Below are 21,456 nucleotides of genomic sequence, written 5' to 3'. Positions count from 1 at the left end.
TTAAAAATAGAATATGAACAAAAAAGTCTGTAGTAAATATAGTGTGTATGAAGGCAAAACAAGGGGAAAAAAACTTCCAAAGAATATGGAAATGTTTCCTAACCAAATGTACTAAGGACCCTTGAGGATACCCATATTCAGTGACAAGCTAGGTTACACTCCAGTTACAGTTTTGTTACCTTGTTGTACGAGAATGTGGCGAGGAATCTAAGAGGGCACTGTTGGCCCTGTTCTTTGAATAACTAAGGATTGTATAATTACTCTGTCCTGCCAATTTATCACACAACTGGCCTATTCATGTTCTACCAGTGCAGCTGTTATGGAGGTTGAAAGTGAATTATTATTTTTATAAATTATTATAATATTTATCCCTCAATTTAGCTAGGTCCAATTCCACTCCCTAGTTAGGCCTCCCCTATTGCACAATACAACCAACATTGGGAAGGTGAAAGCTGGAGCGACTGCTTCCACCATCTTTTTGACCTGTCACTTGGAGAAGAACATTAACTGACAATTCTGTCACGCCAGCTAACAGAGGCCTTTGCTGGCTAGCATTGCTAGCAATGGGATGAGGGACATGGAGGGCCAGTGCGTCTGTGGTATGACCAGGGATCAGACTTGCAATCTCCTGACACTTTTGAGTTATTTGTTCCAAATCATATTCATTATGATTGCCTCTGACAGGTATGACAGATACTTTGCTCCTCCAAGCGAATGCAGCTGTTGTACCATGTTGCATGAGTGGCAAACCAGAAAAAATGCTTTGACTAGCAGCACATGTCCTACGTTATTTTTGTGATGGGGCAACCCTAGATAGCAGGCGTACATTAACTGCAACTGACATTTGGAAGAAATCAATAAATGTTCAAAAAGAAAGTGTTCACTTACACATTCAGTTTTTATTTATTTATTTTATTTTCCTTCCACTTATACACTGAATACATAGTTTTATACAGATGTCATCAGATTTTTGCCGGATGAGGGGAAGTTCAACTTTCCAACTTTGTTTATTCAGCTATTACAGCTCTCTTCCCTCTCGCCGCCCAGCACCACCCCCCTACTTGCTTGCTCACTTACTCACTCTGACATATTAGACATATAAGCTGAGAGCTCTGCTGGCAGAATGCAAAGATTTGCTCTCTCTAGTTTGTGTTGCACATCATTTAATATTCTTCACCAAGACTTGACACCAAGGCCTGAACTGATATTCTTGAAACAAAGTAAATGTTTCAAATTGGCATGGTTTTGCAAGTGGTCTTTCAGCGTCCATCCTGTCAACGTAAATGACCTCTTAATGCCAGCTTCTGCAGACTAACTGCAAAATCCAAAGTCTTGAGAGTCAGTTATTTTTGTAAGAAAAATATAGACAGCACGCTACCAACTATGCCGTCTATATAGTCAAATGTCGTCTCCCCTTGCTTGGCGGCCTCCGTTCCTGCGGTGTTTAGGGTTTCACACCAGTTTAGGCCGGCACAGATCGACTCCCATAAATAATGTAGGCCTGTATTTGCCGCGCAGTGTTCAAGGTAATTGCATGACTCGAGGGGGAGAGAACGAGAGAAAAAGAGAGAGACGCACAAGGGGAAAAAAGCAGACCACATTTAGCTGGAAATAAAATCCCACTCAAATGATTCTGGGAAACAGAGCTCCAGTTCCGAGATGTTGCTACAGCACGTCCTGATGGACCAAAAGGAAGGCCACAAAAGTGGCATATGCTTCACAGCGTTTTTGCATTTTCCTCTTGTTTTATTGGTCACAGTTACCAGCTGCCACTGATCTACTTTCAGTTCATCTTTTAAAACTCTGGAGGCTTGCTTTGTCTTCCTTCTGCACATGCAAAAAGTATATTTACCTCATTGTTGTTATGATTATGGATGTAGCGAAAGGTTCATGTAGATGTGCTTTTGGATACTTTCTCATTTGCATGGAGCAGCCTTATCTACACATTTTCAGTCTGACAGCTATTCTAGATATTCACCGTGAAGAGTTTTGGATATTACTAGCCAGGCTAAAGTCTGTATCCCCCCATATAAATTCCAAATACTTGGTATTACAAAGTGCTACAAAGGGTTCTTTTAGTGATGCCATAGAAGTACTGCTTTTGGTTTCAGAAAGAACCGTATTCGTGAAGCAACTTTACAACTTCTTTAAACCTTTGCAAGGTTCTTCACACGTATATCTCTTTTACAAACATGATTCTTTGTGAAACCAAAGGTGGTTTTTCTTTAGCATCACTTAAAGAACCCTTTGTAGCATCTCTATTTAAAAGACTGGACGTGTCATTTACAGAAAGTTTTGATTGTGCTAATATTTGCTCTTCTGCTATGTGCTCAAAGGTGTTGACACAGCCTTTTTTCCATTTCATTTTATTTGATGCCTGTATATTTTTATGTGTTTATGTAGGAAACATATTTTGGTTCAAACAGTGCAGAAATGCAATGAATTATTTGTGTTACCAGAAAAAAAGCCCCTACCTCTGTTACATTTAACCCTGCCTAACGGGAAAGTTGTAACCATCCCACCACCTTCACGAGGGTGGCATTTTAACTGCCCATTCCTTTGAATTAACGCCAAAGCTTGTTACCAGTACATCTCCATTGGGAGTTTACTGTGTATACCATGGATGGATTGTAAGAAATCAGACCATGTATATTAGCATGTGGTTTTCTGGCATTCTAAACCTTCTGCACAGTATCAGGGAAACATTTAGTGGTCCAAAAGACAACTAGTTATGCTGTTTGCCAGGCTCTGGCACAGTTTCGCTCAGAATGATGGTCATGAGCCACAGTAGCCTAACTGCCAAGATCAGTTGAACACCCTTTGACATTTAGCTCAGATGTTTAGATGTGGCCATAATTTCATTGATAAAGGAAATCTCTCTATCCATGTTTCTAATAATGCACGGAAAAGATCTCAGACTTTATGAAGAGTGAAGCGAAGCTTTGTCAGAAGGAGCCGTACAAATGGAGCTTCTGTTGTGAGAAGAGACTCTTCAACTCAACAACACAGCCTTTATCTGCAGCTCTGAGGCAGCCTGCTATCATTGCCACTATGGCTATACAGTCCAGAATGACCCTCTGTCACTCTGCCGGCTATTATTGTCCTGTTAGAACTTTTGTTGCTTGCCATAGCATTGTTGACCAGTCAGAACGATCAAGATCTGCTCTTGTTTGGTTTCAATTTGCTTAACACTTATGACTAGCTGTTGCTCCTATATTCTGCTCTACTTTCTTGATATTGCTATCCAGTGTTACTGGTATCTTGTGTGTACCTTGATGATGTGTATATAACCAGTTGATAGTCTTTAATAGCAATTTTTACTTTTATTTCTGCCTTGTATTTGACTTTTTCCTATGTATCAATCCCTATTATTATCATTAACGTTAGGTGTTTCCATTCCAGATACTAGTGTTTTTATAATTCATCTTTTTGGGGGTTGGTACTGGTTCCAGCATCTTTAACAATGTGTCCATTATTTGTGCTTGATCGAAATGTTTCACGGGTGCAGTAATTTCGATCTAGAACATTTAAATGCACCATTGAGGTTATAACGGACATTTTGCCCTGCAGCAGACACCGCAGTGTTGGAGGTCATTGTGCTTTTTGGTGAGAGTGCTGGGCTTCAGTGTCCAGCATAAAACTTCTGTCCAGACCAAACCAGAAACACGCACCAATTAGATCCAAGAGACTCGGTGGTTGTTTTGTATCTTTCATTTTTTCCTCATTTTCGCATTTACTTCACTTTCTCTATAGTGGTTGCAGACGTTTTGCCTGTTTGTTTGATTAGCGGGGCTGTGTCGTCTCATGTATTTTCATCACCCTTGATTTAATGTGTGCTATGTTTACACACTGGACTGTCTCAGTTGGTTTCTCAAAAGAGGCTCCAAAAACACAAATATGAGCAGATTCTCACACACAATATCCATTTCCAACAGACAGTTTGTCTCTGAGTGGGTTTTAATATCCACTGACCCTTTGTGTAGTCAGAGAGAGAGAGAGTGAGAGAGAGACTACTAACAAAAGCTAATTATCTAATAAAAGTGTGTTCAGCTTAGCCATCAACATCCACCACAACAATGATTAGTATGCAGTTTAAATTCATGCAATTTCTCTGCCTCTGTCTCTTTTTCTCATCTCCTCTCTCTCTCTCTCTCTGTCTCTCTGCTTCACACACTGTCAGTCTTCTATCTAAAACACAAAAGTAGAAGTGATAGTGATCAGCAGTGTTGTAAGCCCTTCTGCCTTCCAGATATTTGTCTTTTATTAAATCCAGCAGAGGACAGCAGGCGGTTGGAGGAGAGGTGGAGAATGACGTTTTTGATAAACACTGGCCCATGGTGATGGGGAGGTAGGTCCTGGGGGCAGAGAGAAAATGACAGAGACAGTTAAAGACAGAAGACAGACAGCATCTTCAGTTTCAGTTTGATAAAGGGCCTCAGACTCTGGATCAAATCTCAGAACTACACGCATATAGAATCTGATTGCATGTGGAAGGAGCTGTCACCATGCACGTTTAGTATGTTTACCACAATTATGCTTCCTCTAGACCTCATGTCTTAGGCAAAACAAGGCCCTGTAGTGGGGTAATATGTATTGCCCTGCATGTTCACATAATCTTTTACATATTTATTACATTACTTAGAGAGAGAGTCTGTGATGTTATCTAGCACTGATGGGAGTTATTAAACATGTGACACATTCCTCATCTGATTCTGAGCTTTCATCCTGCCTGTGTCCTGCCTGCCTGAGATGTGCAAACCTGGAAGGAAAATATTCGACATACTTAATTAAAACCGTATTTAAAAAAACATGTCAAAAAAACCCTGCCAATGTTTTTGCAATATAATGACTACATAGGTATTGATTGAAATATAAGTATACTTTAACAGTATGATTTTATTAAAAACAAAAACTAAAACTGTAGTGGATGGCCAATGTCCAAATTTGAGGTTATATGTAGCTTGCTTTTATTGGGAGCGGTATTATTTTTGCCATCCGTAGCCTATACTGTTTCTGATTCCTATTCCTTTAGAATGTGCCGATGCCAAATACCAAAACCAACCTTAACTCTCTTAAATTTGTTATTGAGTCAGGACCAAACAACAGATTTGATTTACAGAGTAGAAACAAAGAAAAGATTTATACACAATTTAACAGTCAGTGGCTTCAAAAGAGCCTACTTTTTAAGTAATCCAGAAAACCATTCTAGCGTGTAATTAAATGTGAAATGGAAATAAAAAAGAAAAGGCATTTATAATATATAGGTACTGATTCACAAGTCTTATGGTTAAAAAGTCACAATCAATTGGCCAGATTGTATGACATACAGTACCAGTCAACCAGGGCACAGCAGGTTGAATGTGTGCTGATCATCATCTTTAAAGTAGGCCTAAAGTGTAGGACCTTAGGCCAAAAGGTCCTGCCCCCCTACTTCCACCCTCATACATACCGATGAGTGTTGTGAGGGTGGAAGTACCTCTTAAACCATGCCATTACAATGTGCTAATGTAGTATGTTAATACACATTAAACATTTACTCATTTAGCAAGAACTATAAACAGCCTTAATGGCCTATATGACCCAATCACCTCCTCTTAGTTCAAAATACAACTTAGGCCTACTGAAACACCCCAGCCACAACATCCTAACTGGAGTGGATAGCAGTGTGTCCCCAGTGGTCACCCTAGCATTTGTAACAAATGTTCAACTAACTGAGCTTGTGGGTTAAGACAAGACAAGGCACCCAATGGACATAAAATTGCGCCCGCCTTTGAGGTTATATGTAGCTTGATTTTATTGAGAGCAGCACACACACACACACACACTATTGAGAAAACACACACAGTGACAGTGAGCACACGTGCCTGGTGCCAGGGAAGCAGAGAGGGTTAAGGCCTTGCTCAAGGGCCCAACAATGGCAGCCAGGCCGAGCCCAGGTATCAAACCCACAACCCTATCAACAATAGCCCAGTGCTGTTTGGGTTTTATTTATGTCTTGTTTTGTCTGTCTTGTAATATCTAAAGCAGTGTGCCAGTTGCCAGTTTTTTACTCACCAGCAGTTAAATGTCAGCATTGTTTATACAAACAGCATACGAACCGCGTTAACAGAGCGGTCATACTATGCTTCATTTGAATTGAATCAATCCTGGCCGGTCTGCCTGCACCCTAAAAAAGAATAAAATTATAGAAGTGTTGGAATTCCCTGTTACATTCAGTCACCTTTGATTTTTACAAGATTAAGAGATGAAGGTAATAACAAGGTAATAATGAGGTACATAAACAAAACAAAAATCATTTTGTAAAATGTAATTAATAGAAATGCAGATTTCTTGTGAGGAAAAAGTTAGGACACCACCACAATTATTACTATTTAAAGTGCCTAAAATTACAATCAGGTGCAGCACATCAGCTTGATTAGAATATGGTTAGAGAGGATTCTTATTTGAACCTCAGACATTTAGTTTGATTTGCTCTTGATTGTTGAAGTGATTGATCCAAATAATGGCAAGATCCAAAGAGTTCACTTAGGCCTTCAGAAGAAAGCTATAAATGCCGGGTCAGGTCAGGCAGTCACAATCTTTTCACATGATTGTAGATCTGATGTGTTAAATCTGGTAATGGTATCTGTGCAAATGAAGACAGACCACCCCACCAGTGCGGTGAGGTGAGGAAACACTGCTATCTCATTAGGTTGACACTTAAAGCCATGGCTCTAATGTGGCATCAAGGCCTTTTTTAAATACATACAGAACCCCACAGCCCACTACTTCTCTTCAGTCACAACTGAATTACAGTGGCCATGTTTAAGACAGGCATTGTAAATAGAACATGGGCTATTTCTAAGGGAGCTGGTTATCCAAACGTTTGTAGCGTTACAAGTTTGTCTGCTTTCTGTTAGTCTTTGTGTATGTGTGTATGTGTGTGTTATTCTCCATCTATAAGGGTTGTTGATGTCTCCTTTGCCAGGAGAAGTGGTTTTGGGTAAACTTAGCCTTCCTCTGAGGTATTGAAAGAGATGTTTTGTTTTGTGTTTTGCACGTACCTGCAGGTTTATGAATAGCTTTTCCTTGGAATGACAGGCTCCAATGGAATATGTTTCTATGTTCTGTCCTTCCCTTAACACACACACACACACCCCTGCTCCCTCAGAGTGTAGGTTAAGTTGATATAATTGGCCCTCAGTAGACTCCATTCAAAACTGTTTTTTGTTTTTGCAACTTGATAGCTGTGTCTTGTTTGGTACGCTCCAGTAGCACCTTCTGAACATCTAAGGAACACCAGCATGTTTGTGTGTGGTTCTTATTGCTTTTAAATACCTGATATTTTTAGCATTTTTTACATCATGCTAAATTATTGAATCTTTTTGATTGCCTGACAATGCATAATGACTGCTGCTCGAGAGTTTACCTCAGAGCCTTTTCAATGTCACCACACTCGGAAAATTTCTCTCTTTTTTTGTTTTAAGAAGCCAAGCCCTGATACTATATTTGGATGAACGGAGGAAGTGGTGTGTGTATGTGGGTGCACGTTTTTAGTTTAGTTTTTTTTTTTTTTTTTTTTGTGTGTGTGTGTGTGTGTGTGTGTGTCTTAAAAGTGTGCCTTTAAATCTCGAATATGACTTGGTCTTGTCCGCCTCCTTTCAAAGCTCTTCCATTCATACAGCAAGTTTACTGTATTACTACCTTTGTCTCCATAGCCACACTTTAACTTTGGGCACTGTGGCTATAAGGGCAGTGTAGTAATATTTGGTGTCTGGCTAGCTATTTATTTCCCTCACAGTTTCCACTTGATGTTCTAGTTTCCAGGAGTTTACAATATGTGAACAACTGAGTGGTAAATAGTAAAGACACCCTGGGTGCATACATGCATTCACAACAATGGTTTAACTAAAGTGTTCATTTTAGCACCACGATTTACATATTAGTATACATATATTTAAATCCACAAGCAGTAAATATAAAAAAACATATATTGCAAACACAAATACTAAGAAAATATAGATTTTGGGGAAAAAATCCACTAAGTAATGCCACTCTTTGATGATATTTTTTATCACCAAAATGAACATATAGCTAACTTAAATTAACTTAAGAATAACAGACCTGTGCATTAAAATTGAAATAATTCAAAAATGCTTAATTTAAATAAAGATAAACTGAAGATAAAAGGAAGCTTTTAAAAAGACATTAAAAAATATGTAAACGCACTGCGGGCCAGGTTCCCAGACCTAGATTAATCCTTTAGTCCTTAGACTAAACAGGATTTCTAATAGTGAAGCACCCTTGACATTGCAGTGTTCTTCAAGACTGGGGTTAATTAATGTCCAGGAAAATGGCCCTATGTGTGAAAACAATGCATATAATAGGGTTGGTCCATGGGGCTCTGCATCTTGCTCTGCACAAAGGATTCTTTCAGCGATACCATGAAGGAAACACTTTGAGTTTCTTAAGGAACCACGTTTGTGAAGGTTTATGTGTGAAGAACATTTGATGAAAATGTATAAGGTTCTTTACATTTATACTCATTCTTCTACTCTTACAAACATAGTTCTTTATGGGACCAAAAGTGGTTCTTCTGTGGTATTGAGAAAGAACCCTTAAAAAAAAAACTTTATTATTAAGAGTTTGATTACTGAGTCCAGTAAGAGTACTTAGGACCTGCAGCAGTATTATGCATATTACATATTACTAGTATTACTGTCTCAACCATTATTAGAGAGAACACCTAGCTAGTATGAAAACATAAGGCTTGACTGACAGCTCCCTGGCTCGGCCCGGTGCACTCCGGTTAGTTTTTTTTTTTGACCGACTTGCATCGGCGCCATCGCAGGTCACTATGACACTCCCCATTCTAATCTCAGCGGCTGCAGTTGCTCTCCACAGGCTTTGTGAGCTGGGAGACGACTTAATGGCTATAGAACTTAATCCTCACTGGCTATAAGCTTCGCTGGCAGCTATTACGGTTGTTTCTTTATAATGTATCATTATTAAGTAATGTTATAATTATTCAATGTAAATCTCTGGTCTTTATTCTTTGTCTTAGCACTCTGCTTTTCTCTTGATGTTGTGCGGTTGTATATCTTAACTGTTTTTAATAGCACTGGTCAGTCACAGTGTTAAATCCATCTCCATATATACATTATGGATTATTGTAATGTATATATTACAATAATCTGCCTTAACATTGAGACTCCTTGTTTAACATTGTGACTCCTTGCCTCCTTGTTTCTACACTCATTGGACTGGTTTCGGTTGTTGTGGTTAAAGCTTTTCTGACCATTAATGTAACCTCTCATTGACCTCTCCTCTCCTACTGTGTTTAATGTGTTTACTGTTTTCCTTTTCGGTCTAGGAAAGACTGCCCGTTATCTATTTATTGACCGGCATATAAAAAACACAAGTTGATCTGCCGGTATACGAGAACCCCGAACACGTGTGCATAGAGGCTGTTCACTGGGACAAGCATTAAAAGCCCCCTTTCAAAACAGCCGTGTCACAATGCTAGACATTCCAAACCACTAATTCTATGTTATGTCATAAGTACGTTTTGCATCTCAGAAGCAGAGACCACGCTGCCGCCTTAAAGAACACCAGAGCTGTGTGTTTTAGAGCTAGTCTGATCTTAAACGGCACAGAAGGCCTTACATAAGGAGCACTTTTGTTATGCATCCATGTTGTGCGCTATTAAAGGCTGATGATTTATCATTCCTAATGCTGCACACTGGAGACTGATCTGCTGTTGTAAACATGAAGGCTCTCCAGCCCACTCCACCGTGTGTATGTGCGTGTATCTGGACTGAAGAGTGGGATTACATAACATGTTGGTCGAAATTGAAGGGGTGAGGCAGAAAGGGAATAGACGGGGGGAAGGGAGTGCTATTACTGAGAGAAAAGCTAAAGGGAGAGAGAGAGAAAGAGATACAGAGGTGCTTGTAATGGAAGATACAGAGGCATAAAAAGGTAAACCATTAAAAAAACATGAAAAAAAATGGAACATAGACAAACGAGGGAAGGAGCAAAAGCTTAGCACTAAAGCATGTCTATAAAGCCTCTATGCTGTTGAAGAATCTCCTGGGTCAACACATACAACATGACCATGATCCATGATGAGATGACCAACATAAGGGATGAAGGAGACTTAGATCTGAGAGAAAATGAGCTGGGGGGTGGGGTAACAAGCTTTGGTGAGGAACTGAAAAAAGGAGTGAAGGTTTGAATGAGGGAAGAAAATGAGAGAAGTAAAACCACACACAAAGCCAGACAAGGACAGTGAGAGTGCTGTTGAGGGTTTACATTTAATGAATAAATGAAAGAATAAAAAGACTAGTGGCCTTGAAGGTGAATGTTGGTATTAAGATTTATATAAAAAAGCTATATTCTGATGTATTAATCTAAAGGTCTTGAACTGCAGTTTTATAATGTTATTATTTTAATGATCTATTATTATTATAAATGCCTTCGAGTCAATTCCCAATCCAGGCAACCATATGGATAGTGTTTCTCCAGCATATCCAGTCCCCTGTTTGGCTCAATTGGCAGGGAGCTGCTTCTGGGCATATTTTCAAGTAAAAAAAAAGCTTGGTGTTTTTTTTTTTTCATCTATATGTTTATATGAATCGTAATCAAATAATTAACCGTGTTTACATGCATACACATAAGTAGCTCACAAAACAAACACAAGCCATCAGTTTACCATTGTGCTCATTTCTAATATTAAGTTCTTGCACTGCAGCATTTTAAAGAAACTGGTAGCCACTGGTAGTCATTGGGGAGTTTGGTCAAACTGGATAAAAAAACAAATCATATCAGTCCAGAATATCACATTATGCACCTACTGAAAACAAACTTAAGTTTATTGTAATATGAATTAGCATGGCAGCATATTGGATCCTAAAATGTATAGTTGTGTTGTGATTGAAAACACAAGATCTGATCAAGCCAGCATCAGCTGATACGTGACATTAAGGCTCTCGGATCACATCTAGGAACACATAGACAGGATAAGAATATTCCTTTGAATATTCGTTTGTGCACTGCTGTGTCTGTGGTCTGTAATCTTTGGCAGTGCTCTTCTGACCTTTTGATACCCAGATTTTCTTCATACCGCTTCTAAACAACCCTGTGGATATGAACAACCAGAGCTATCAATAAAGCCAGTTGCTCTGTATTCTTTTTTAACTGTATTTTGTAGGGATATCCCAATCGGATCCTGGCATATTTTTAATGGATCGGGTATTGGCTATTTTAATCCTGTTCAAGTTCCGATTCTGTTTTAACACTGTATCCTAAAGGTGCCATTTATAGCTATAATTGCCCAGTCAGCAACAGTAAAGACATTCTCAGAAGGTAAATAAAAGAGTTCTGCAAAAAAAATCTGCAGTGGAACATGTAAGTAACCGAAATAATACATTTTACCAACAGGAGAACCGCACACCGGTCTTTGTGTTTAAAACCATCACTGAAGAGCACATTCAGAACTGAGTGGAGACTAACGCTAATGCTAATACACACATGTTATAGAAAATTCTAACATAGCACATTGACCTCAGTAAAACAGTTAATTCACATAAGTAGTCAGCAAACAACAACCAATATCAGTTTAGAGAGTGTACCACCACACACACAAACACACACAAATTACTTGTACTTGAATGAAGTGCTAAAGTAACTGGGAGCTGTATGGTCAGGGAGGGAAGTCAGACTGGATTTTAAGATATTAAACACACTATAAAACAGACATTTTAAGAAAAGTTTCTAATAGTCCAGAATGCCTCATAGAAACTGTTACTAAAATAATAATAAAGTAATTTCATTTTACACACAGTATTAATTAGCAGCTCATTTTATCTAAATTGTGTGGCGAAGGTTGGATGTCAGCTGATACTCAGCATTAAGAGACTTGGATTCAGTCGAGGGGCTAGGTTCATTCCTAGTATTTAGGGGGAAAACCAGTCTGGATGTAACCTTGGGTATTTTCTTAAGTGCTTGACTTCAGAATAAAGTTCAGTCCAGTCTAGGTCTGGTCGGGTCCTGTTTAAACTAATGTCAAAGAGAAAACATATCTAAAACTAAAATTATTTCCAACAAACTAATATTAAAAGCTGTTAGCGGGGAATTGGGGATTGTTTTTGGCTCTTGACATCCTGTAAAATAACTTCCTGTGATATTTCGTGCTGCGCCATGCTTATGAAGACTAATGCCAAACTAACTAAGACTGCTTTTTTAATGGTGTAGAGTGGGGGTCTGGCTTGGACGTTAGTCCAAGAGAACTTCAGTCAACAGCTGCAGAGGATCCTACCAAAGCGTATGTTGTTCTAGCATGCCAGGGGAAGGAGGTGTGTGTGTGTGTGTGTGTGTGTGTGTGTGTGTGTGTGTGTGTGTGTGTGTGTGTGTGTGTGTGTGTGTGTGTGTTTTCTCGCTGCTAACTTTAGAGCTCTATACACAATGCTATCTGCTTATTGTGCGCTTTTCTGCGTGCCAGATAGCGTTCCTCTCTCCGGAGAGCTGCCAAACAGCATGACACACATCAGCTTCCTGAAAAACGGTGGGGAAGGAGGGGGTGGTGGTGTGATGAACTGAGAGCATGTGTGTGTACATGTGTGAATGTTTAAGAATCTGTTTGCACTGAAAGTTGACCTGAGTCGATTTCATTAGTTCTTTTGAGCATAAAGGTTATTTAGCTTCACAATGTGTGTACAGAGAACTCATGTAATCAGCACTGCACACACACAGGGATACACATGCTTTTTAGGCAGGTGAAGGGTCATGTGGGTGGCCGTAACAGCATGGCCGTACACAAGCAGACAGTAACCTGAGTCGGACCTCAGCTAGGCCTAAATATAGTGAGATGACCCACATCCCTACAAGCGTGGTACAATCTCCCGTTCACAGGGGGAGGGGAGAAAGGTGTGGCATCTACATTTCCCCCCAAAAATGACATTTCCCAGGCTTCTCAACAGTATCCTTAGTTGACCCCAATGAATGATTTATTAATTTTTTTTTGTTAGACTATTATACTGTCCTGCCCTAATACTCTAGCCACATGCTAAAACACCACATGCTACTTAGAATACAGTAGAATAATACAGTTCAGTATGTTGTATTTCATAATTCCTGACCTGAGTTTAGCTGATTTTTATGGCGAATGAGAAACTACTTATGCTAAACGGATAGGGATGCAGAGGAAGTTGGAAGTGAGTAGCATAGTACATATTGGAGACTACCCTACGCATGAGGCACATGTTGGTTTATACACAATTCCATTCCACCCTAAATGTAGCTTCTTCATGATTTAAGGTGGAATGTAAAAATGTCAATAAGAAACCAACATTTTCTGCTGTTGCTGTTTCAATTGGCTATTAATAGGATCCATTCACATTGAGTTGCTGACCAGTATTGAACATTATTATGCTCAATTATGCTTGGGTTGAGTCAAACATCAAAAAAACATGTTTGAAATGCTCCAACTGGTCTGAAACATGATGGAGAGGTCAAAATCGTGTCTGCGGCCCTCACACACTATTCGATTCTTCAACTGTCGAACAATCTGCAGACTAGAGCCATCGGGGTAAAAATCAAGTATTGTAATTTTGTGATGTTGCGCGTGAATGTCTAGACTAATATGCTAAATATGCAAATCGGACATTTTTAGCTCTTAGAGAACCACTGACATTAAAAAATGTTTAATAATTGTTTTTATTTAATTATTAATTTGCTGCCAATATCAGCCAGACATGTTCACTCCCTAATCCGGGGTTCACAGTCCTCTTTGTGGGAGAGAGTGAAGCCTGCAGGCTGTGGTTTGGGATACCACATATTGGTCTCTAACCTGTTTAATATGTGTTGATAAGGTGGATAAAATTCCTTAAGTACACACTCTCTCTCTCTCTCTCTCCCCCTCTCCCCCACTCCCTTTCTCTTTCTCTGTTCTGCTCTTTCTCTCTGGAGTCCGGCCAGTAGTGAGTGTTGTCAGTAATGGAGCAGGTCTCTGCAGTGCTATCAGCCAGGGCCTGTTCTGTTTACTCAAGCTGCTATCGGCTCACATGTGCTGCCAGGCCCAGGCTACACACACACACACATGCATGCACGCACACACACAGACCACAGGGGCGGAGACTATTGCACAGAGAACTGGGAGTGTTGCTGTGCTTCTCTGCTTCTCGCTGCCTGCCCCAGCCTGCTTTACAGTGCCAAATCTTTCTCACTCTCTCTCTCTCTCTCTCTTCCCCTCATTAATACACACACAAACGTTCATTATAAATACATATTTTTCTAACTTACACAAACACACTCAGCAGATTAACACAATTGACATGTCAGCATTAAAAACCTGAAACATCTGCAAATGCAGTCAAACGTACAGACAGTTGAATGCACAAATAGACCTACACACAGATACACACACTTTGTAGCTATTTCAGACAGAGGGACATGGCAGTTCATTCAAACAATGTAAACACCACATGTCAACTGATAAATCTGGACGTTACATTATCCGAGTTTTTGTGCCAACTGTCAAACACAATAAAAGAAAAGTTTCAGATGTTGTTATCAAGCCTCTGTTAATCTGTATCTACTTCCCATTTAGTAACACGAGAGATTCATTTAGATTTGCATTTGAGCAAATGTTTGATGTTTTTAAAAACAATACACAGGCTCTGAAAAACAGCTGAACACTATGGAACCTATAGTTTCTTTTTTGTGTATTGCAACAGTACTCATATGGATTTTGTTTTGTAGTATTTTATGGCCTAAAGAAAACTATTATGCTGAGCCTGTATTCAATATGAATAAAAAAGCTACCGTAAGATGTCCTATTAAGACAAAATATTCTTTACTTTCATTTAGAGAAGGCAAATCTGTATCAGTGGGTATTGGTATCCTCAAAAATGGGTATTGGTATCTGCAAAAATGCTCATATTGTTAGCTGTGTGTGTTTATTCCTGTGGGGTAGTAGAGTAGTGTCTGAGTCTCATGAGGTATCATTAAATATCATAAAGTGCTGTATTTTTTAAAAGCTAACTTTATAGCTTCCTCGCATGCCATATTCAGACAGATCAAAATACAGAACTGGCGTATAGTAATCATTCACTGTAACACAGAGGCTGTTCAGCAAGCTAGAGTATTTATGTATTGGGAGTCTCCCTGAGTCTTCCTGCGCAGTTTAATTGACTGCATTAAAAAGGAAAGGAATTGTATTTTAGATTAACCCAACATTCACCCCCGTTTTTACTTATTTACAATCCCCCCACATGCTAGGATTCCCTCGATCATATGATGCTATCAGTGCTGAGAGGGTGAAGGCTGGCATGCGCTTCCTTTGAGTTACATGAAGCCACCCAGTCACATCTTTTAAAGCTTGCTTGAAACACGCTTGAAGGAGAACAATAACTGCCATCATCATCAGATGCCCGCGCTGATTAGCATCGCACTGAGTGATTGAGAGAGAGGGAGGAGTCCCACACAAAGCAAAGCGGAAGTGGAATGCTGAGCATCACCAGGAATGGAACCATTGATCTCTCAAGGATAGGTTCAGTCAGGGGCCACCAAAGGAATAGATTTGTTTTGATGCTTCTAGAGCACACCATAAGTAAGCTAAGCCTGCTAACTATGCAAAACCGGCTAATGATTGGCCAAAAACGCTGAGTACTGATCGATCACCATCCTGTTGTAACAAGGCTACAAAGAATCCTGGTTCAGCCATTGTACGCCAAGCCAGTTGGTTCAGTATATCAGATACAGCATATCAGTCCTGAGTGACTGAATCAGGTGTGTTAGTCAGCGCTGGGAATAAGCAGTGCGGATGACTCATGGTGGGTTTATGAGAAAGTTCTGTTTTACACCACATTGAAACACAGCGGCCATGAAGCTGCAGCATTCAGCCTCGCACAAACCAGTGCTGTTTGGTCATTGCCTTTTTTTCTAACATTTAACCAGGAGGAAACCACAAGCCAAAATCACTCTTCACAGTGACCGCTTATTTATTAGCAAGCTCATAGACGGGGTCTGAAAGCAAGGGGCAGGACAGGGGCAGAGAAGTGTGTGCTGGACAATGGTAACTGCCAGTGTGGGTGGACAGAGATGGACATGTGTTTGGTGGTGTTGGAGGCTAAGGGGGATTTGGGCAGCTCATTCTCACTCTGTCGAAGACAACGCCCTGTCCAGCTGTCCTCTGCCTTCCCAGTGGGAGCCAAGCATTATTGACTCCCACACAGATACAGAACCATCGAGCAAGCATCTTGTGTCTCTGTTATGTGTACACCACAGACTGTCCGGGTGCTGCACTCCCGCACTTCGGAGTTCCTCCATTCCGTCGACATCACATCAATCAATTTAGAGAATCGATCAGAAGTCGGCTTGCTTGTTTAATGTTTATTATACGTCAGGAAATTGAACTATTAAATGGGTACTTTACTTTTTCCAGCCTACTGGATGTCTGGCTTGATGTCCTTACCAATTGAATTGAGAGACAGATGTGTTAGATTAGGCGTGGGGCTAAACACTACAGGGTGGTGGATCTCCAAGACAAGGATTGAGCATCCCATGATGTTGATTAATCAAAACAGCCACAGAAACTTTCATCTGGAGCTGTGATTGGCCAAAACACTTGCAGCACACAGCAAAAATGATTGTGATTGGTTCAAGCTGTCATTTGCAAATTGCAGCCTCAGGATTGCCAAGACCTAGTTTGGTTCAGCATGGCTTCCCAAATATTTTACTTTACTTTCGACTGAAATCCTATTTGTGACCCTTTGGTTAAATCATTCACTTATGATTGCTGTCCAAAAAAAACAAGTAAAATTGTAACTTTACTGGAGGAGGCAAATGCTTAACTTAATGTTAATGTAAAATTAATGTGAAGACATTTCATTCTAAGCTTTTTAAGAGAATTTCCTTTGGTCCATTCATAATGAAATGAGAGAATGTTCAAATCATTTATAAACAGAAAAAAATAAAAAAGGAGATACTTGGAGATGTATGTAATATAATAAAATAACACGTATAAAAATACTTTATAGCTACAGACAATTTTAGACTAATCTAAAGCCCAAGTATTGACATGAGTTCTTGACCAAAACTGTAGTGTTTTTACAATTTAAGAGTCTGTAGAGAGGGTGAAACAAACTGTGTGCCTGATTCAGCAGTCTTTAATGTGACACGGTCTGGTCTTTATTTTCCTAACATTTATATTAGTGACTAAGGTGTATTTAAGGCTGCAAAGTGACTGAATGTTAAAGTGATTTGTAGCATTGTGATACGAATACCATCCTTTTTACTGTAACAGTGAGTGTATTACAGTAACACTCCCCCCATGGGACTCATCATTGTGAGTGCATGTGTGTATGTGCACGCTTAGACATGCTGAAGTATGAATCACACTCCATAATCTAGTGGAACGTGATCGAGGGCTGTTGCGGGAAAACGCTGAGAAACGGAAAGGCTCAATGTCAGGAAGGAGTGTGTGTGTGTGTGTGTGTGTAGCAAGGGGGGTTTAGGGAGGGAGAGAGTGAAGCTATGAGTATATGGTAAGAGTGAGTTGAAAAAGGATCCTTCAGAGTTGGATGCAGCTCTGAAGCTTTGCTGTTCTTTGGTTAAAATGGTTAAAAACCTCAGTTTAAAACTTCAGTCTGTCCAGAACAAGGATAAATATGTGTGTTGTTTTCTAGACTGATCCCTTTATCTGCAAATCTTGCATATGGAGCAAAACACGAGCATGCAAAGTGCCTGTCCTGTCATAGGATACACACCCGCACAAGCGTAAACATCCTTCTGACAACATTCCTGCCGGGCCAGGTAGGGCTGGTTGCACTTTTACAAAGGAAATGTCCACCAGGGATTGCTAGAGAGCTCTGTATTGATCTATTGCTTTTTTTGCTTGGCCACAGTGGACCAAACCCTAAAGCACACTGCGGGTCAATTGCAATATTTTTGTATTAAACTAAAACCAATACAGTACTCTGCATGTTTGTCATGAGAAAAACAGACACTCTTAAAAGTCAATAGACAACAGCTGAAGGTATTTCAGGAAGCTAATGCATGACAAAAAGGTTCGGAATTAAAGGCAAGGCCTGCATTTTTGTCTTTTATTGATGGAGGTAGATCTAACAAAGAAATGGCCATGTTTGTTCACTCACTGAAACTATTGACAGCAGCAAAGAATTAGTTAATGCACATGCACTCATCCTGTATATGACAACTGCTTTCTTTCACTGGAGGTGAGTCTGTCCTGAAGCTTTAGAAGTGGATCTTTGCGATAGACATGTCAAAGTAGCGTCATACGACTTTGTGCGCAAGAGGTAATGACTTCCCTTCAGCACCCCCTGGTGGTCATTTTATAACTGCAGCAAGGCATGGTTTAGATATGTGATTTAGAGCATGGTCAGAGATAAGACCGACCAACAGTTACTCCAACAAAAGCAGAATAAACTCTCCTGAGTTTATTGGTGTCCTAATACTTTTTTCCATGTAGTGTGTGTGTGTGTGTGTTCCTCAATGCATAGTGTCACGTGTGTACCAGGAATGTGTCATAGAAGGCATTACCACCCATAGCGGACAGCGCAGTGGCCTCCCGTGGAGGTTTAATAGACATGACAGGTAGCATCTGGCTAGAAACAGCTCTGGCAGAAATCACATCCACATTCAATGCAGGAGGCCCCACATGCATATCCTGCGGGTCAGTGCAGCATTCTTTAGTTTCTGTGAGATATGGAAGATAAAGAAGACCCAGCAGAATCCCTCTGGTAACACCACAACACAGGACACAGCACCTCACCTGAGCTTGAAAGGTTGCAAACTGGACCGGCAACATGTGTCACAGTAACCATTTGCAGCCATTCGTCGACTTCATGTACCCCCACAACGATGGGATATTCCAGCTGGATAATGCACCATGCCATCGGGCCCAGGTTGTTCAGAATTGGTTCGAGGAGCATTCTGGAGAGTTCCAACAATTGGTCCGTTCGCACCCAATATCCTGTGTCCAAGGCTCATCAATGCACGAGGGCAACAAAGGTCAACCCATCTAGTGTGCATGGAAGGCTATTGTGGCACAAGTGAGAGAAATGTTTAATGTGGGAGGAATACAGGAGGAACGTGTCACTGCACACGTGCCAAAAGTGCAGACAATGGACAAGTGTTGAAACTGAAAGTTAGTTATCAGAGGTAACCTGTTAATGCTGAGGCAAAAAAGGGTCATTCCTGATATATATTTCCATAACATTTGTATACTAGAGTATTGTCAAGTGCAACTAGAGGCAAAATGGCAGAAAATAGAAAACGTCTGGAGAAAAATCGGCTCAAACATACAGATATTATGTTGCATATTCATGTTCCACTGTAAGACAGTTTCACACAGAGAATGCTCCTCACTGCTCCGGGCTGTGAATAATTGAACGGTAATGGCGTTTAGAGGTTGCCAAAGAGAGCTTTGCTAGAGCACAGTGGTAAAAACGGAGGATTGCAAGTGGATCAGTCCCAAAATAACCCATTGATGCTGTATAGAACTAAAAAGGTTCTTCTAAAATTGTACAGGAAGAGGCTTTCCATAAAAAAACCTTCTTACCTATCAAAGACCAGTTTAAGCATATATATATGTTTTTTGAGCTGTTGTGGTTCTGTATAAAAGCCTTAATCAAATTCAATCAAAGTCTTGAAGTTGATAAGCATGATATCTCATTTAGCTTTGACATAAACATGGACATGTTCTAACTGTCTGAAATGGTTAGAAAGGTCTATGGCTTGATTACTATTGAGCTCTATCTTTGGATGTGCAGTTCCCCTTTAGACACGCTGTCTCCTCTTTCCACACATCCTCTTTCCCTCCCTCGCTCACTCACTCCCTCCATCCAGCCATCCCTCCCTACATCTGTCCCTCCATTGCTTCCTCTCTCACCTCTCCCATAGATGCCTTTCACACTCCAAAACAAGCTGCGTGCGCAGGCCCTCGCTTATTCCCTCCCGCCGTCTGTTTTTCTTGATTGAAAACGCTGCGATTGCTTCATATTTTATTTACGCTACTTGGTCTGTTCACTTCTTTTCCACTGCTTGTTTTTTCTTTTTTCCCTTTTTCTCCTTCTGATTTTTTTCAGAGAGATATTTGGAAGCTGACCCAGTTGTAGGAAGAAAAAAAAACAGTTTTGGCAGAGAGTGAAGTGGAGGCCCTGCTTTGCCAAGTCTCTGGGCTTTGGCTTGCAGAGCGGCCCCAAACCAGTTTGCTCTGGTTGTGTAGCCGTGCAGGCAGGCAGGCAGGCAGGGGCTGGGAGGAGGAGGAACTCCTGCATCCAGCCCTTAAAGAGCCAGCGGTGTGTGCGCGCATACACATGTGTATCCAGAAAAAAAAAACAAAAAAACAATCAGTGATTATGTTACTGGGTTTAAGGTTAGAATTTTAATTGAAGGGTTTAGTGTAGAATTTTCTTCTGTACATGTGAGTGCTAGATCAAATATATATATATATATATATATATATATATATATATATATATATATGGGATATGTGTAAGATCAAACGTCTCTTCAGTGTTTAAAAGGAAGAGGGTGTGTGTATGTGAGACAGAGACAGAGAGAGAGAGACGGAGAAAAGGAGAGGGAAATCAAATGACGAGACACCTAACTGTTTTTGCAGTCAGTCTACCTCCTGCGCACCAGGTTGTTTTGTGTGAGAAAATGCACACACGCTCTGCACCCCTCCCTCGCTCTCCCTCCCTCTCTCTCTCTCTCTCTTTTTCTTTCTTACTTTCTTTCGTTTCCTCGCTTCCCACACCTCGTTTGTCATTTCAGCACAGGCTCAGGCTGCAGAGTGAAACGAAGGCATCAAGGAGGAGAGGAAAGGCAGCAGTGGGATCAGGACGAAGGAGGGAAGAAGCGGAGAAAGAGAGGGGAGAGAGAGCTGAGAGGGGGGAGGGAGGGAGAGAGAGTGAGAGAGGGGATTTCTGATTATGTAACACAGAGACAGCTTTGCTCTGCCTTTTTTCTCTTTGTTATTAGATTGAGGGCTGAATTGTGTGCCTGCAGCTTAATTAGCCCATGTGTGGTTCTTACCAAAAAAAACAAACAAAAAAAAAAAAGTCCAGAAGTCTTGATTGTGGCAGGAAGTAGGTATGTGTGTATGTGCTTGTGTCCTTTGAAGTATTTGCATGGCCATATTTACTTCTAGTATGCTATAAATATTGTTGCCGTGATGGAAAAAAATTAAAACCTTCAGACATAGAAACTAAAGGGGGAAAAGTCGTTTTTATTTAAACGCTCACACAATGTAAAAGAGCAGCTTTGCATTGTTTACAAATGATTTTTGACAATCCATGTTTTCCACTTTTGACATAATGTGAAGCTGGCAGTTGTCCATTATCCTGTGCCGAGAAATGCTCCATTACATTAAGGGACGTTTTTTTCCTTCTCCTGTAAAGTTGCAAATTTGAACATGATGATGTTTTTGTGTGACAGCGACGATATACATGT

General features: G+C 40.3%; 1 protein-coding gene and 1 long non-coding RNA gene across 3 annotated transcripts in view; one reads left to right on the top strand and one right to left on the bottom strand.

Annotated features, from left to right (window-relative positions):
* slc2a4rg (SLC2A4 regulator) overlaps positions 1–21,456 on the top strand; it is a 60,551-nt gene that overhangs the window by 17,296 nt on the left and 21,799 nt on the right. The window lies entirely within an intron of this gene.
* On the bottom strand, positions 3,940–20,676 carry LOC140577321 (uncharacterized). 2 transcript variants are annotated; one of them, XR_011981777.1, is made up of 4 exons: positions 20,613–20,676; positions 18,773–19,038; positions 6,055–6,166; positions 4,712–4,759 (listed from the first exon to the last, which is right to left on the bottom strand). It is a non-coding gene; the product is annotated as an uncharacterized lncRNA (long non-coding RNA). The 2 variants fall into 2 exon arrangements; XR_011981778.1 differs by lacking the exons at positions 4,712–4,759; positions 6,055–6,166 and adding an exon at positions 3,940–4,355.

This window comes from Salminus brasiliensis, chromosome 14, assembly GCF_030463535.1.
Source record: "Salminus brasiliensis chromosome 14, fSalBra1.hap2, whole genome shotgun sequence".
Taxonomy (NCBI): Eukaryota; Metazoa; Chordata; class Actinopteri; order Characiformes; family Bryconidae; genus Salminus; species Salminus brasiliensis.
The sequence above is the reverse complement of the archived record's forward strand: the minus strand, read 5'-3'. Positions and strand labels throughout refer to the sequence as shown.